This window comes from Apium graveolens, chromosome 5, assembly GCF_009905375.1.
Source record: "Apium graveolens cultivar Ventura chromosome 5, ASM990537v1, whole genome shotgun sequence".
NCBI lineage: Eukaryota > Viridiplantae > Streptophyta > Magnoliopsida > Apiales > Apiaceae > Apium > Apium graveolens.
Window position 1 is genome coordinate 107,224,879 of NC_133651.1, and position 14,846 is coordinate 107,239,724.

A 14,846-nucleotide genomic window follows, 5' to 3' on the forward strand; every position below is an offset into this window, starting at 1 on the left:
TCATGATTAGCCTTTGTCCTTGGTAATCCAACTATGAAATCCATGGCAATATGCTCCCACTTCCACTCTGGAATCTCGAATGGCTGTAGCAATACACTTGGTCTCTGATGCTCTGCTTTAACCCTCTGATATGTATAACATCTGCTAACCCATTCCGCAATTTCCCTCTTCATATCTGGCCACCAATAATTTTCCTTTAAATCTCTGTACATCTTGGTACTCCCTGGATGGATTGAATACCTTGAATTATGAGCTTCCTGTAAAATTTCATTCTTCAACTCCGCTACTGGTGGAATCCAAATTCTAGAAGAAAACCTAAGAATACCTTGATCGTCCTTTTGCGTGCACAATTCTTCACCTACCAAACGATTTATGTCTTGATCCATTACCTCTTCTTGACACTTTCATATCTTATCTAACAATTCCGGCTGGAAAGTCATACTATACACTTTCTCTTTGTCAGGCTTGCAAACTCTAATCTCCAATTCCAGTTTCTGAAATTCCGTATATATCTCTTCAGGTACTGATAACACATTTAAATTTTCTTTCCGACTCAACGCGTCTGCCACAACGTTTGCTTTACCGGGATGATAATTGATCATGTAGTCATAATCCTTAATCAATTATAACCATCTCATCTGCCTCATATTAAGCTCCTTATGTGTGAATATGTACTTCAAGCTTTTATGATCTGTGTAAATCTCGCATCTTTCTCCATATAGATAATGTCTCCAAATTTTCAAAGCGAAAACTATGGCTACTAGCTCCAAGTCATGAGTAGGATATTTCTGTTTGTGTGGTTTCAATTGCCTTGATGCATACGCAATCACCTTATCGTGTTGCATTAGAACGCATCCGAGTCCTTTATGAGAAGCATCACTATAGATTACGTAATTTCCTTGGTCTTCTGGAAGTGACAAAACAGGTGCCGTAATTAATCTTCGCTTCAATTCCTGAAAACTTTCTTCGCATTTATCGTTTCATATAAACTTTTCATTCTTCCGTGTAGGGTTTGTCAATGGTGTTGTAATCTTTGAGAAATTTTGAACGAATCGACGATAATATCCCGCTAATCCCAAGAAACTTCTTACCTCTGTTGGTGTTCTCGGTCTTTCCCAATTTGTAATTGCTTCAATCTTCGCTGGGTCCACTTTGATTCCTTCATTACTGACTATGTGTCCTAAGAACTGAACTTCCTGAAGCCAAAACTCACACTTTGAGAATTTAGCATATAACTTCTTTTTCCTTAAAATCTCCAAAGTTGTTCTCAAATGTTCTGCATGATCCTCTTCTGTCTTTGAATAAATTAAAATATCATCTATAAACACAATAACAAACTTGTCCAAGTATTCCTTGAAAATTCTGTTCATCAGGTCCATGAATGTTGCCGGGGCATTGGTCAATCCAAAAGACATCACTAAAAATTTATAATGTCCAGACCTTGTTCTGAAAGCTGTGTTTGGTATATCCTCTGGCTTAATCTTTAGTTGATGATATCCCGATCCTAAGTCGATCTTGGAGAAGTACTTGGCTCCCTTTAATTGGTCAAATAAATCATCAATTCTGGGTAACGGATACTTGTTCTTGATTGTAAGTTTGTTGAGCTCCCGATAGTCGATGCACAATCTCATGCTTCCATCTTTTTTCTTGACAAACAATACCGGTGCACCCCACGGGGATACACTGGGTCTGATTACTCCTTTCTCTAATAACTCTTGCAATTGCTTTGCTAGTTCCTCCATCTCAACGGGCGCCATTCTGTACGGGGCCTTGGATACTGGTTCCGTTCCAGGTGCTAAGTCGACTGCAAACTCAATTTCTCTATCCGGAGGAAGTCCTGGTAACTCATCAGGGAACACATCTGGAAATTCATTAACTACTGGAATATCTTCGAGTTTTTCTAGCTCTTGACTTCTATCAATCACATATACCACGAAATGCTCGCATCCTTGTCTTAGTAACTTCTTGGCTTGAATCATCGTTAAGAATTTCTTTACCTGCTTCTGGCCCTTAAACGTTACTATTCTCTCATCTGGCGTCTTCACTATTACCTTCTTATTTCGATAATCTATCTGGGCATCGTGCTTAGACAACCAACCCATTCCTAAGATAACGTCAAATTCTCCTAACTTAAATGGTATCAAATCTACACAAAACTTACTACCGGAAATCTCAATCTCACAATTCCAACAAACTTGATTAACAGATACACGTTCTTGATTTTCTAATTCCACAGTCATTATTTCATTTAAATACTCAACTGGACAATTTAACTTACTAACAAAATCTTGTGAAACAAATGATCGAGTTGCTCCCGAATCTATTAACATTTTGGCATATACAGAATTCACATTAAGCGTACCTGCCACGACATCGGTATCTTGGATAGCGTCCTTCACAGACATATAAAAAACTCTAGCCCTTGGAGTCTCATTCACCGCTGGGGTAGATCCCATAATTCTCAATGCATTACTGACTGGGGCCGGTGTCTTGCAATCCCTGGCTATATGTCCTGGCATTCCATATTTAAAGCATGTAAATTCAATAGCTGGAACCTTAACTGCTAGATTCCGGATAGGCTGATCCTTGTTTGCTGGCTGATTTTGGCACTCCCTTGAATAGTGCCCTTTCTGATTACACTTGAAACAAACTACATTCAACTTATTACAGACTCCTCCATGTTTCTTCCCACATACCTGACAATCTGGAAAAGTTAATCGCAACTGATTCGGCTGATTCATATTGACTGGACGGTTGCCCTGGCCTCCGTCGCCTGTATTTTGCCTCTTAAAATTAAAATTTCTCCCTGGCTGAAATTTACCTTTCTTAGAATTTAGAAACTTCCCTGGTTGTGACTGACCTTCATTCCCTTCAAATTTCCTTTTCTTACTTTCTTTTTCCTTCTGGGACATCTCACTCTCTGTCTCTGCGATCATGGCCTTCTGTACAACTCCTGCATAGGTATCCAACTCTAAAATGGCTACCTTCCCTCTGATCCATGGCTTCAGGCCTTGCTGGAATCTATTGGCATTCTTCCTGTCAGTATCCACATATGACGGCACATACCTTGACAACTCCTCAAACTTGCTCTCATAATCCGCCACCGACATATTTCCTTGCTTTAACTCTAAAAACTTTAGCTCCATCTGATCCTGAACAAACTGGGGAAAATATTTTTCTAAAAACAATTCCTTAAACCTCTCCCAAGTAATAACATCTGTACCTTCCAATATCTTCGCAGTCTCCCACCAATAGGTGGCCTCATTCTTCAAATAATAACTTACAAACTCAACCTTCTGTTCTTCCTTCACTTTCACTAAGGCAAATGACTTCTCTATTTCCTTTAACCAAACATTTGCTTCAATCGGACCTAAGGAACCCTTGAATTCTAGTGGGTTTACTGCCTGAAAAGTTTTGAAAATTACCGGGGGATTTATCTGTCTTCGTTGTTGTTGTGCCAGGTGAACTGTTTGTTGGGCCAAGATTTGGAGAATCTGGGCTATTGCTGGGTCTATGGGTCCTGGGTTTGCATTCTAGTTTATATCATCTTGGTTGTTATTGTTGTTGTTGTTGTTGTTGTTGTTGGTTTCTTCATTCTAGGTGTTGGTGCGGGTATTTCTTCTGGGAGGCATTTTCTGTAACGAATCAAACAAGTTATTTAGCTTTTAAATCAAACCCTTTGCATAAAAGAAAAGTTTTGTAAAATAGAAATATCTCTTTTTGAAAACAGTTGTAACAGTTGAACTAAGTAAATTGCATGCTTCTTTACAGAATATAAACAGTTATGGGAATAGGGTACATGGTATCACAGGGGTATAACTGGTGTAATAAATAAGGTAAAATAAAACAGGTGCAGTAAAGTAAATGACAATGCTGGAAAGGAAAGGTACTGATATATATAGATCAAAAGTTTTAAGTAGTACAAGCGTCAAGACATTTTGGAAGTAAAAGCAAAAGGGTACAACAACCTACTCACTAATCAGCAGATCTAGCCTATAAATACAACCCAAAAGTCTACTGATACATACCACACGCTACTGTACATACTAAACATCCACAACAGCACTGATCAGCATCTCCATCTCTGTATCTAACTCCAGGAAACTCTAGTTCTCCCAGCCTCTCAAAGTCCTCCATCACCTCACTAGCCCATCCCATAAGTGCATCAGGGCCTCGATCAGGTAATATAGCTCCATGTAGCCTAGCCTCAAGAATCTTGCGTGTCACATGGATCTCCTCTCGAAGCTCCCTCACACCGTGATCAACATCTGTAGTCTAATGATATGCTGCAGCTCTCGGATCTGTGCCAACAGGGAATCACGCTCCAATAAAAGAGCCTCATAACGGTAATAAAGAACATGATGCAATGTAGACTAGAATGGGGCACCCGTAACTAAATGTCCAGTGGAATCTGAATCAGCTGGTGGGGGTCCTCTGATAGGTGGCCTCATGCCTGGGGGTGGAATAGCTTGCAATGGTACGGGCTGCAACTCAGGTGGAGGTAAAATAGCTAACATTGGTGGAACAAAAGGATGTGGATCTGAATATGGTCCTCCAACTGAGGGCTCTGAGTGATCAGCTAATATGGGGATGAAAGAGTCGGCCATCGCTGCTATCTAAAATCATATCGCAATATAAGAATCTAGAACCATGACATGAATTATATTAATACATGTTATACCGTTGCACTCATCCTCTTGACATTCTATCTTTCTATTTCCTTACTTCTAATCCTAACCCTCTACCCATTCCCGTCAACCTAGGCTTGTGTTAGTGACTTATAACCTGTAGCTCTGATACCAAACCTGTGGCGCCCTCCAAACCCGGGTCAGAAGTTCGGGGTCCACACAGACACACCTTATTTATAACCTGCTTATAACAATAATAAAGATAATAATAATATGCAGTGACCCTACTTACCAACTACCACGGATTACAACAGGTTAAAGTATGTACACAAGCAAAACACACACTTATATTACAAACCGTTCAAATCCTAACTATTCAAACTCAGAACTGAGTATTAAACATTATTACAAACATTTTCAAACTTAAATTATCTCAAAAACTGCCTGCTAGCTTAACTCGATCAACCTGGACCCCTAGCTCTCGCACTGGATTGTGGATCCTCGCTACCAATTGGTTCCTTTTTAACTGGAAAAGAACATAAACAATACCGCACAAATGACCTAACAAGCTCAGCAAGTCTCAATGACAAGACTGAGAATAATGATCATCAAATGAAAAGGGTTATGATATCAGGTAAACAATGAATTATGATTTAGAATTGAATATTATATTTTCATTTTTAAAAAAAACCAAGGTTAGGCTGCTGATCAGTCACGCACTAACCCCGAGCAAAGCACACAGCACTGCTCTAACTACTGGATCCAAGGCACACATTGGACTAACTTGACCATTAATATGGTCTAACCACGAATCTGGTCCACTATTTTATAAAAACAATCCAATTCTAACATAATAACAGAATAAACAATGTAAAGCATTAAACATAATCATAAATAACATGGGTTGTTCGATAATGAAATGGTTTCAATCTTCACAAGGATCAATATGGCAATTTCAAAGCTTGGCTGTTAGGTAATGAAAGAATTGGATAACAAAGGAATCGATGTTTCAAGGTTACAAGGATTTGGTCTTTCAAAGCATAAGGTACAATGGTTTGAATATGTAAGTAATTCGGTTCAGTGTTTGGTATTTAGTTTGTATATATTTGTGGAGTAGTATCATATATTTATGGTTCATATTTGGGTATACAACAACCAATGGTTTAGAAAGAATAAGGTTTATGGCTCAAGATCAATAATTGGAATCAGGGTTTAGGGTTCAGTTCTTCAAAGCACATGCAATATAAAACATGACTATCAATCAACTACAATATATCTCGAGAAAGTTCAGAACATTTTCCTGGTACTAGCTCGCTATACTGTACTAACTCCCAATCACAACCATCTTACTCCTCGACTATCTGTTTCCTTCTCCTACGCCTTACCTCCTCTGCTCACATATCATAAGCTTCTATCAATATTCAACTCATAAGATTCTATTCGGTATACACTTCTATCTACCCTTCGTCTTACCCAAATCCGATTAACGGATTGAAAGTTACACAATAAACAAGTAAACACCGAACACATAGATCGACAGTCAAACAACAAGTCACATATAGCACATAACACGTCAAATAATCAATGACATATCATCTATAAAGGGGTCTCGGGTCATAAACAGGCTTTCGGTTATTTAAAATGATTTTTAAAACATTTTTTGGAATTAAAACGGGTCGTTGGATAAATTTTAAAGCAACAAACAGGGTTCGGTTGGCCGAATCTGGCTTCAAAACAATTTTATAATAAATTTTGAGCCTTGAAAATAATTTAAAATAATATTTTAAAGCTTGAAACTATTTTTCGGAATTTTTAAATCATTTTTAAATAATTAAATCTAATTAAATAATTAAATAAAATCAATTAATAATTAATTAAATCAATTAATCAATTAATTTTCGAATTAATTGACCAATTAATCAATTAAATATTAACTAAAATTAATTAACTAATTAATTCAGATTTATTTTTGAATTAAAAATAATTTTTGGAATTTTCGGAAATTAAAAACGAATTTTTATAAATAAAATAAATAGAAATATGATTTTTAAACAATTTTAAAACAGGAATCCTATTTCTGCAAGTTTTGGAAACCTGGGGGACTAAACTTCACCATCTTCAATAGTTCAGGGACTAAACTGCAAAATTGCAGTTTAGTCGCCGGAAAAACGACGGGCTCGCCGGAGAACTCGTCTCCAGCACCGTCACCCCTCCATCTCCTCCAGATCACCTCTACACATCATCAGGAACAATTTATGCAATCAAAACACAACAAGAACCCCTGAGTTGGCCAGATTTTGGCCGAGAAGTTCGCCGGTTTCCGGCAAACTCGACGTAAGCTTCAAAACACAACTCCCTTCGATTCACGAATCCCCTGTTAACGAGCTATATACCAATCGATTGCAAATTTCATAAGCAACACAACCCACTATAATACAACAGCTAATAACCCCTAGATAAAAAGCCCTAAATTTCAATTAAGAACATTCATACGAGTTATAAACCCTAATTTCAAAATTCGAAAAATCAAACTCAATTTTGAACATGTAATTGAACTCCAAATCAATCATATAATATATCAAAATCATCACGAAAACAAGCTCTACAACATGCAATCATCAAATCATTCAAATAATCATCCGAACAAAAATTCATATTTTTAATTAAAATAATTCGAAAATAAATAAAATTACAGAAAAATAACCTTGATTTCTGCAGGTGTATGGATCACAGATTCTGATAGAGCTCGTCAAGTCATTTGTTTTGGTTGCTCAAGCTTTCCAAACTGAATCCGATAACACCTCCAAAAGCTTGTTTGATTCTTGAAAGTTTATATGAATATATAGATTTTCTCGGTAAAATTATAGAATTACTGTTTGCAAATGATTTTCGGCACGAAATTAAATACGGCGAAGGCTATTTATAATTACGGAAAATTAGTATCCCGTTGGATCATTCCAGATATAAAATGGTACGTTTATTTATAAAAACTAATCCAAACGGTATCGATTTTCGGGATAATTATCCAAACCAGTACAATTTGTACTGCGGTCTTGGTCTCAGCGCCTCATTACACGTATTACGAGGTGATAATTGTGATAGTTTAATAAAAAGATCCCATTTATCAAAAATACGAGTTTTATTGATTTACAGAAAGGAATAATGTATCGAAAATGTTGCGCCGGGACCTGCGCAGGACAAACCGTACGCCGGATCGAAAAAGTTGAAACATGGAAAATACTCGGAATATTGCAATTAGGTTAGGAAGGAGTTCTCGGAAGAGTTTCGGGTTATAAAAACATAAAAACAGATAACGTCGGTTGGTTCCCGATTGTATAAAATAGTTTTTAAATACTTGGAAAAAGACTTTATAAAATCCATATATTTCCTATAAAATCATAAATCAACATAAAAATAAATAGGAAGATATGACAATTATTTATATTTTATTTTTGACATATCAAAAGTAAAATACTCAACTAATATTATTTTTAAACATCCAAGCACATTTAACACTTAACAATTAATTCACATAATAAATACTGAACATACATAATGATTATTTATTAGCAAAATAATTACACGGTATATCCCGGATATTACATACGTGTTTTAAATTTTATGTTAAATTATGCAAATACCGAAATAAATAATTAATCGAAGATGTCCTTTCAGCATGTGAACAATCAACCATGCCAAACTTTTTCTGTAAATCTTTGACATACTTAGTTTGGCTGATGAAGATCCCATCACTTTTTTGACTAACTTGAAGTCCAAGAAAGTAACTTAATTCCCCCATCATACTCATTTCATATTCACTCTGCATAAGCTTGGAAAATCTTTGGCAAAGCTTTTCATTTGTCGAACCAAAGATGATATCATCCACATAGTTCTGAACTAGGATCATACCTTCACCTTGTTTCTTGTAGAAGAGAGTCTTGTCTATAGTACCTTTAGTAAAATCATGTTTCAGTAGGAATTCTGACAATGTATCATACCAAGCTCTAGGTGCCTGCTTTAGTCCATATAGAGCCTTGAGTAGCTTGTACACAAAATTTAGAAATTTTGGATCTTCAAAGCCAGGTGGCTATTGCAAATAAACCTCTTCTTCTAACTCACCATTTAGGAAGGCACTCTTGACATCCATTTGATACACTTTAAAATTTGAATATGAAGCAAATTCTAGAAAAATCCTTATTGCTTCAAGTCTTGCAACTGGAGCAAAAGTTTCATCATAATCAATTCCTTCTTCTTGTGAGTAGCCTTTTGCAACCAACCTTGCCTAGTTTATGGTAACTATACCATATTTCATCCATCTTGTTCCTAAACACCCATTTTGTTCCAATAATGCTTCTATTCTTTGGTACAGGAACTAACTCCCAAACTTTGTTTCTTTCAAACTGATTAAGCTCCTCTTGCATTGCAGATATCCAATCAGGATCCATTAGAGCTTATTCAATTTTATTGGGCTCTATTTGAGATAGAAAGCATGCATGTAGGCACTCATTAGCAGTTGCACTTATAGTCCTCACACCAGCAGTAGGATCACCAATAATTGCTTCTCTAGTGTGACTTCTATCCCACTTCCTTGTATGAGTTTGTTGACTTGTGCCTTCATTATTTTCTTCATTATTTGTATGATTGCTAGATCCTTCCTCTCTTTCTCCCCCTGAGTTTGTGCTATCAAATTCAGGTGTTTGAGATCAGCTTCCATTCCCATGGTTTTCTTGTTCAGTAGACTCTTCATTCAATATATGTTGTGCATTGACTTCATCTTCACCATCAGAATCACTATCAATATTGAGGTTTTCAAGTGTAAGGGCTTCAGCTTCATTTTTATCAAGACATTCCAATCCTGGACACTTGTCATCATCAAAAGTCATATCTATGCTTTCCATAATCTTCTTTTGATCAATCACATAGACCTTGTAGACAGTTCTCTTCAATGAATATCCCTGAAAAATTGCTTCAAAAACTTTTGAGTCAAATTTTCCCACATATTCATAGTTGACTTTTAAAATGTAACACTTGCTTCCAAACACATGAATATGGTTTACAGTAGGCTTTCTCTTAGACATGATTGAGTAAGGTGATTTTCCATGAGCCTTGTTAATAAGATATTTGTTTTGAGTATAGCATGCAGTGTTAACAGCCTCTTCCCATAAACTTGTTGGCAACTTGGCATCTTGCAGCATTGTTCTAGTAGCTTCAACTAATGTTCTGTTCTTTCTTTCAACTACTCCTTTTTGTTGAGGTGTTCTAGCAATTGAAAATTCTTTTACAATGTCTTTGTTTTTGCGGAAATCACTCAATGTTGCATTCCTGAATTTTGTTCCATTATCACTTCTCAAACTCTTTACACAATTATGATCTTCAGCCTGTTTCTCCATCTTCTTGATGTGCTCAATTATGATGTGTGGAGTATCATCTTTATAGTGCATGAACTCTACCCAAGTGTATCTTGAGAAATCATCCACCATCACAAGTGCATATTTGTTCCTTGAAATTGATAAGACATTTACTGGCCCAGACAAGTCCATGTGGATAAGTTGCAATGGTACACTTATAGAATTCACAGATTTTGACTTGTGACTTGATCTTTTCATTTTTCCTTTCTGACAAGCTTCACAAACTTCAACTTGAGCAAACTCCAGATTAGGCATGTCTCTTACTAACTCCTTTTTGCCCAAGGTGTTCATTGCCTTGAAATTCAAGTGAGACAACTTTTTATGCCATAGCTTGCTTTGTTCTTATGATGCCTTGGTGTAGAAGCAACAAATACCATCCTTATTTGTTGAGTCCAAGTCTGCAACAAACAAACTTCCCTTTCTTGTTTCAGAGCAACTTCACTAGTTTTCTTGTTGATAAAAGTGCATTCTACTTTGTTGAATAAAACTTCAAAACCTTTGTCTGCAAATTGACTAACACTGAGAAGATTCACTTCAAGACCAGCTACCAGTGCTACATCATTAATGACAATATTTCCAAAAACAATCTTACTATATCCCATTGTGAATCCTTTGATGTTGTCTCCAAAGGTCACCAAAGGGCCAGCCTTCTCCTAACTGTGATAGTAGGTCCTTATCACCTGTCATATGTCTGGAACACCCACTGTCTATGATCCATATGACCTTCTTCATATTGACCTGCACATAAATGAGTATTAAGTGTGTTTAGCAACCCAAGCAGTGTTGGGTACTTTCTTCTTGTTAACTTATTTAGCAGAAGTAGAATGAGTTGTTTCAGATAAAATAGAATTCAATGGCTGTTGTGCATTTTCACTATCTGCTGTAGACCAATTTTTGTTTCTTTAAGGTCTACTCTAAGTTTGTTACAACTTTTCATCACTTTCAAGTTGCAAGGGATGCAGTCAAACTTATCACATAATGAGTAGGGATCATTTGCATCTGCTTCATTGTATTTGCAGGCTCCTTGAAGATGGCTTGCTAACAACCTTTCTATAAAGGTGAGTTAGGTGATTCACATAGCCACGTTTTTCACATTTCTTTCTTGGAGCATCTGCAACATAAGCAAAATTATTGCTTTTATTTATCCCAATTTTCCTATTTCTATTTTTCTTTTTCTTTCTTGTATCTTTAGTTTTGGTTTCTTTGACATGTGTTTTGGAACCTTGGTTATCCGTGAGTTTCTCTTCAGCGTTGAAAAATTGAGTTGTTTCTGCATCTTTCTTCTCATTATCTTCATCAGCAATTTCTTGCTTGATAATCAACTCTTCTTCACTGAAGTCAACTTCACATGCCTTGAACATAGGTGAATCAACCTTTTTCAGAATTATTGAAACATTTTCATTTTCTGTTACTTTTCCTTTGTCACCTATATTTTTCTTCTTGTTGTACAATGCATCATAGTCAAGATTAATAGCAATATTTGCACATGGTTTGTTTTTCTCATGGTATTGTCCAACCAACTTAGATACATTCCTGAAGGACTTCAACTTCACCTCATTCTTTTCCAGCATCTCCATTAACACTGCTTCAATCTCACTTGCACACTTGAGCTTGTTCTTCAGATATGCATTCTCTTGTCTTACAGCTTCAAGCTCTACCAACAACAATTCATCTTCTTGTTTCTCATTTTCAAGCTTCTCATTTATCTTTGTCAGTCTGCTAACTTCTTCATTAGCAACAACCATACTTGTATATATGTGAAACATTTTTGATCTCATCTTCTCTACAGTTTCCTTATATTGACTCACATTTAAATCAATGGTAGTGAGAGTTGGTACCTGTGATTTTGATGAGGATGACTCTCCTTGTTCTAAGGCCATTAGTGCATAATTTCCAACTTCCTCATCTTCATCATTATCATAATCATCCCAACTTTTTCCCTCTGCAATATAAGCTTTGCTTTGTTGTTTCTTCAGATGAGCTTCATACTTTGCTTCTAATTCAAGATAAGTTTTGTCTTTCTTTGCTTTCTTGGGTTTCCTGCATTCTGTAGAAAAATGGCCTAGTTCATCACAATTGAAGCACCTTATCTTTGATATGTCAACAGATCCAGTTTTGTAACCATTTCTGCTATCAGATGTGTACTTCCCTTTTCTTTTCCAGCTGTTATCTTTTTTGAATGATTGTCCTTTACCCTTGAAGTGTAATATCTAGGATATATCGTGTAATTATTTTTGCTAATAAATAATTATTATGTATGTTCAGTATCTATTCTGTGAATTATTTGTTAAGTGATATATGTGTTTGGATGTTTAAAATAATATTAATTGAGTATTTTAATTTTTATATGTTCAAAATAAAACATAGATAATTGGCATATCTTCCTATTTATTTTTATGTTGATTTATGATTTATAGAAAATATATGGATTTTATAAATTCTTTTTCCGAGCATTTAAAAACTATTTTATACAATCAGGAACCAACCGACGTCATCCATTTTTACGTTTTTATAACCCGAAACTCTTCCGAAAACTCCTTCCTAACCTAATCGCAATATTCCGAGCATTTTTCATGTTTCAACTTTTTCGATCCGGCATACGGTTTGTCCTATGCGGGTCCCGACACAATATTTTCGATACATTCTATGTTTCGGTAAATCAATAAAACTCGTATTTTTGATAAACGGGATCTTTTTATTAAACTATTATAATTATCACCTCGTAATACGTGCAACCAGGCGCTGAGACCAAGACCGCAGTACAAATTGTACTGATTTGGATAATTATCCCGAAAACCGTTACCGTTTGGATAAGTCTTTATAAATAAACGTACCATTTTGTATCGGGAATGATCCAACGGGATACTAATTTTCCGTAATTATAAATAGCCTTTACCGTATTTTATTTTGTACCAGAAATCATTTGCAAACAGTATTTACAGAGTTTTTACAGAGAAAATACTATAATTATATTTTGTTCTTCGTAATCAAACACAAATTCGGAGGCGTTATCAATATCCGATTGTGGCGTACAAATACTCAAAACGAAGCTACTGAAATCTAGAATTCAAATCTTTCATCCGTTTCACTGCAGATTTCAAAGGTATTTTTTGATTTAATTATTTATATTCGAATTTCTTGATAATTAAATTATGATTTTTTGTTCGAAAGATTGTTTGTATGATTTGATGAATGTATGTTGTAGAGCTTGTTATCCTGATCATTTTGGTATATTATACTCTTGATTTGGAGTTCAATAACATGTTTAATTTTGGGTTTGATTTTCGGAATTAGAAATTAGGGTTTATAGTTTGTTTGAATGTTCTTGATTAAATTTAGGGGTTTCTTAAATAGGGATTAACAGGTGTTGAGAGATAGTGGGTTTTATTCCCCTTGAAATTTGCAATCGAATCATATATACCTTGCTAATCGACGTTGCTTGTAGTGACCGTGGTTGAGTTTGGAAAGTTCGCCGGTGTTCTTCGTTTTTCGGCCAAAATCCGGCCAAGTTACTAACGTTTTGTGAGATATGATTGCATGATATAGTTGCTAGCAGTAAACGGAATAAATCTGCACAGTTTGGGGTGGTTCCGGGCTGTGGAGCGTGATTCCGGTGAGCTTGTGCGGCGGCGGGTCGTCGTTAATGGCTTCCCGGCCGTCCGCCGGCGAAGTGGAATGGGGAAGACGGCAAAATTGCTGTCTAGTCCCCCTAGTTTTAAGAAACTTACAATTTAGTCCCTGACCTTTTAAAAACTAAAAAAATTTTGATTTCTGTTTTATTTATTTTCAAAAATAGGATTTCTTTTTATAAAATGATTTTAAAAATAGTTTTAATTATTTTAAATTCCAAAAAACATTTATTTTAATTCCAAATTTTGTTTTTAATTCAAAAATAAATCTAAATTACATAATTAATTAATTTTAATTAATAATTAATTGATTAATTGATCAATTAATTTAAATATTAATTGATAAATTAGTTTAATTATTTATTAAATGATTTTATTTGATTATTTAATTGGATTTAATTATTTAAAAATGATTTAAAAATTTTCAAAAAATAGTTTCGAGCTTTAAAATATTATTTTAAATTGTTTCCAAGGCTCGATAATTATTATAAAATTATTTTGAACCCAGACTTGGCCAACCGAAACCTGTTTATTGCTTTAAAATTTATCTAGACGACTCGTTTTAATTCCGAAAAATATATTAAAAATCATTTTAAATACCCGAAAGTCTGTTTACGACCCGAGACTCCTTTACAAATGATATGTCATTGATTATTTGACGTGTTATGTGCTATATGTGACTTGTTGTTTGACTGTCGATCTATATGTTCGGTTTTTACTTGTTTATTGCGTAACTTTCAATCCGTTAATCAGATTTGGGTAAAACGAAGGGTAGATAGAAGTGTATACCGAATAGAATCGTATGAGTTGAGTATTGATAGATACTTATGTTATGTGAGCAGAAGAGGCAAGGCGTAGGAAAGGGAAATAGATAGCCGAGGAGTAAGACAGTTGTGATTGAAAGTTAGTATAGTATAGCAAGCTAGTACCAGGCAAGTGTTCTGAACTTTCTCGAGATATATTGTAGTTGATTGACAGTCCTCTTCTATATTACAAGTGCTTTGAAGCACTGAACCCTAACCCTGATTCCAGCTATTGATCTTGAGCCGTAAACCTTATTCTTTCTAAACCATTGATTGTTGTATACCCAAATACGAACCAAAAATATACGATACTACTCCACAAATACATACAAACTAAATACCAAACACTGAATCGAATTACTTGCATTTTCAAACCAT